We start from the raw sequence: 4,466 nt of genomic DNA, 5'->3' as shown, positions 1-4,466 counted from the left end.
GAGCTGAGGAAGTAGCTCTTCTGCTTGCTTAAGCATAGATGAGCAGCTGGTCAAGCATTTTCCTGATATTGGAGAAGTGGTTTGAGTTTGCTCTAAAATAGTTTAGATAATAATATACCAAGACATTGTCTCATCGGTAAAGTAAAAATGTATCTGTTGAAATTTTTGTGTGAATGTCTTCTGACCAAATCTTGGAAAAGATCATGCTTGCTTGTTTTTAAATACCACTAACAATAAAGCACAGCATTCAGTGGCAATTGCTGTTTGGATTCTGCATCCCCTATGTACTTGTGATTTCATTACCCTTACCCAGGGACCCTAACGCAGTAGATGTTGACAAAAGCCCACCCAGGCAGGAAGGTTCCCTAGATTCTTATCTCCAATAAACTTCTCAGCAAAAGACAGACACAAGTGAGCTGAGGTTGAAGTGGTAGGGCACAAGCCTTGAGCATAAACAGGCACAGAGACAGTGTCCAGTCCCAGAGTACAAGCCCTAGGACAAACCAATAAAACAAAAACAAAAAACAAATCCCAAACCTAACATTTTTCTCACTGTATACAGAGGCACGTAATAAAGGAAATTGCTTCCTGTGTTACAAAGAAATAGAAGAAAGAAGATGTCCCACAATTATTCTCTTCATACCATGTTATAGCAAAGCCTCAAAAAATTGCCCTTTTTCTAAATTTATAAATTAATATCATCCATTTGTTGGCAACTCTGTGTACATTATTCACATTAACATTTTATACAGGAAGTGTTGGAGTTATCTATTACCTGAGTTCTAATTATAACTCTCATGAAAGAATATTCTAGGCAAATAGAATGCAAGAAACATTTGTAAATTTGTCTACTTAAAAGAATTTTGTAAGTATCCTATAGAATATGAAATTACAAGCAAAACCAAAATATTTATTTTAAATCTGAACTCTAATTTAGCAAGTTCTACTTAGTCTTTCATTAGATTAACTTTGCTCTTTCTCCAGGCTTAAGTTTTTGTAATCCTTCATCCTTTCCTTGGAATCTAACAGAGTGGTGATTACTTACTTTTTCAAATTTTGGATGGGAATCATGAGCTATTTTGCATCTAAGAATGTTCTGTAATGAAGAGAGCATTTAAAACACAACTGAGGATTATATATGAGTTGCATTTCAATAGGAAACTTGAGTTCTCAAAACATAATGACATAATTAGCCCAAACGTCCAACTTTGTATTCCTTTCTTGTTTGGTTTGTTTTATTAAGACAAAATTATACTACCTGGTCCAGGGAAGGTATCACTGTGTAATTCCACTATCTAATCTCCTATCTTAGTCTGAGTGCTAGAATTCTAGCCTTGTATCACATTGCCCTTCCATAGTTTCTTGGTTTATTTAATCTAGATACAGACTATCAATTCTGAACTAATCCAGTAATATTATCCATTGCACTGCTCACAGTGTTCATGTACTCTTTTCAAAGATGTTATAACATTTGACACAGGATATGAACATTTTCAGATGCACCTGCAGGAGTCTCTGATTCATTCCTCCATGTATCCGATCTCTTTAATAATGATTACTTGACTCTATTACTATCTCTGGTCCCTATCTATGTAATATTCTTAAACTTTTTTGAAGAAAGTTCACTTGAGAACTTTCTAACATTAAAAATTATCACTTGATTCTAGTCTTACTCAGGACATATTTTCTATTGTTTTCTAACTTTTCCACATATTCTGAGAGTTGCTTAATATGTGTACTTGTGCATATATAAGTGCCTCTGTATATATGTGTATGATTGCATGTATGTATGCAAAAGTCTCAACATCTTATTCAGCAATCTTGCTCATGTCTGGTATTCCAATAATTGAGCCATTCTTTCAATCCAGATTTTGGCTGGTTAATTATATATAGTTTATCAAAACTGTTCTTCCCAGGCTGGATGCAAACTGAACTTCCCAGACACCTTTACATTCTTAGGTTTTATTTCTCCAGTAGTATCAACTTTAAAATTACAAACATTTTGTGAGTGTAAAGGCTAAGCTGTAGCCTAGATTTTTAACTCAAGAATTCATATAAAGATAGATGAACATGCACATTACATATGCTGAATGTACACTGTTAGAAATGTGATCCTAAGCTGGGTGGTGGTGAGATCTTCGGATAGGGTTCAAAGCCAGACCGGGCAGGAAAGTCCTGGAGACTCTTTTTCCAATTAACTACAAGAAAACTGAAAGTGGCACTGTGGCTCAAGTATAGAGCATTAGCCTTGAGCTGAATAGCAGAGGGACAGCTCCCAGGCCCAGTGTTCAAATGCCAAGACCACCACCAACAAAAAATATATAAGTAAAGGAAAGAAAATGTGATTTTATCCACCACTTCATGGCTAGTATAATCACTGCTCTCTCAGGATGGACTTTTTTCCAATTAAGTTCATGCTCTTATATCTGATTTGCATTGGAAACAGAATTGTGCTTCCATTCTACTGTCTACAAAGTTGCGTGATTAGCAAGCATGGTTTAGAAAGGGAGTGGCCTCATACTTCGTGTTCCACGTAGGAGTAATACTAAGTGACATCAACTGTATAGACATCTCTTTTCAAAGAAGAAATATTAGATGTTTATTGTAAAGTTAATATTTGACATTTTTTTCTTTTTTTTTTTATTGTGAGAATACCGTACAGAGGAGTTACAATTACATGGGCAAGATAACAAGCACATTACTTATCAAGCATTGTTGCCTCTTCTTTGTTTCCCCTTCCCATCCTTCCCATACTCCCCCCTTCCCCCCACCCCACACTCCCCCACACCAAAGTTGTAAAGTTCGTTTTTCAACATAACGACTTGTACATCTCATTACTGCAATGGGTCCACCTGTATCCCTAAACGATTTGTTTTTAGAGAATATGTCCAGCAAAGAATCCACAACATAACTCAGCAAAAGTAGGTGCACTGAATCATTTTGGAATTAATTTTTTGCTTGGGAAGATTATTGATCTTGTTGTTCCTTTTGGGGAAACTTAAAGTCATATTTCACTTTTTTGTTAGTTGTGCAGCTTGAATTCTGATCCTGGGCACTGTCCCTCAGCTCTGCAGTTCAAGTTGAGCGCACTACCACTTTAGCTACAGCACCACTTCCGGGTTTCTGGTGGTTAATTGAAGATTATGGTCTCATGGACTTTCCTGACAAGACTGGCTTTGAACCACAATCCTCTGGTCTCAACCAGAGGATTACAGGTGTAAACCATCAACACCCATCTCATATTTGCAAATATGTGCACTGAATGACACTGTGTAGACAAAGAATGGAATTTTTAACCAAAGGATAACATAGCAGCTGTTCAGAAAAATTGAGGTAGCAGTAAATATGTCCTCCTTTTCCATTTTGTTACATTAATGACTCATGAGCTATGGGACCCTTACATTAGCATCCTGTGACATCTGTATAGGTATATTTAGTATCAGGAAATGTTCATAGAGAAATCTAGAAGGAATGAGATTTTTAGAAAACAAAGGAGATAAGGTATGAAAGAACAGCATAGAAGGAGATACATTTATCATGCAGCGATTAAGAACTAGCCTAAGAGATTTAGAATGCTAAAGGCAATGAGGAAAAGCCTACTTGACAACTAGTTCTTCAATAACCAAAAATGGTTCTCTAGACCAGTTTCTGGTAAACTTAGTTACTATCATTTTTTTTCCATCTGGAGTTATTCCTTATTTTCTGTCACAACTATTAATTAGCCTCTGCATTTTTGGTGCCAAAACTGACCCAAAAGTTTTCAAAATCACACTTAAACTATTTTCACTTTGTGATTAGCAGTGATGACACAAAATCCTGGAATCATTGAATTTCCAGAATTAATCTTCACCTAACATCTAAGCCCATTCCTGGCATTAATTGCTGTGACTTAATGAACAGAACTTTTTCAACACAGTATCCTAACATAAGTAAATACATGAATTAGGGACTATTGTCAGGTGTCAGTATGGATGGAGCAATTATATATTTCAAGTATGGGTTATTTATTTTCCATTTACTATTTTTTTTGCCAGTCCAGGGCTTAAACTCAAGGGTAGGGAATTATTCCTGAGCTTTTTTTTTTTTGCTCAAGGCTAGCATTCTACCACTTGAGGCACAGCATTCCTTCCAGTGTTTTTCTTTTTTATGTGTTACTGATGAATTGAACCCAGGGTTTCATGCATGCTAGGCAATTACCATACCATGAAGCCACATTTTCAGAGCCCTAAATGACTTTCATAAGAAGGCATTACATTTTCATTCTGTAACTATGCATCAGAAGTTTGTCCAGGTGCTAGAAAATGATGTAGAAAGTAAAACAATTACGATTGGATGGACAATGATTTTCACAGTCTAGCCAGGGCACAGTGGGTCTTACCTCAGGGAGCTGTTTCAACAGGCTAAGCAAGATAGCTCCTGACCCACAGCCCACCTCCAGAATGAGAGGATCACCTTAGATTCCAGCC

The sequence above is a fragment of the Dipodomys spectabilis genome, unplaced genomic scaffold, assembly GCF_019054845.1.
Source record: "Dipodomys spectabilis isolate Male_0828 unplaced genomic scaffold, ASM1905484v1 ptg000301l, whole genome shotgun sequence".
NCBI classification, from domain to species: domain Eukaryota; kingdom Metazoa; phylum Chordata; class Mammalia; order Rodentia; family Heteromyidae; genus Dipodomys; species Dipodomys spectabilis.
The sequence above is the reverse complement of the archived record's forward strand: the minus strand, read 5'-3'. Positions refer to the sequence as shown.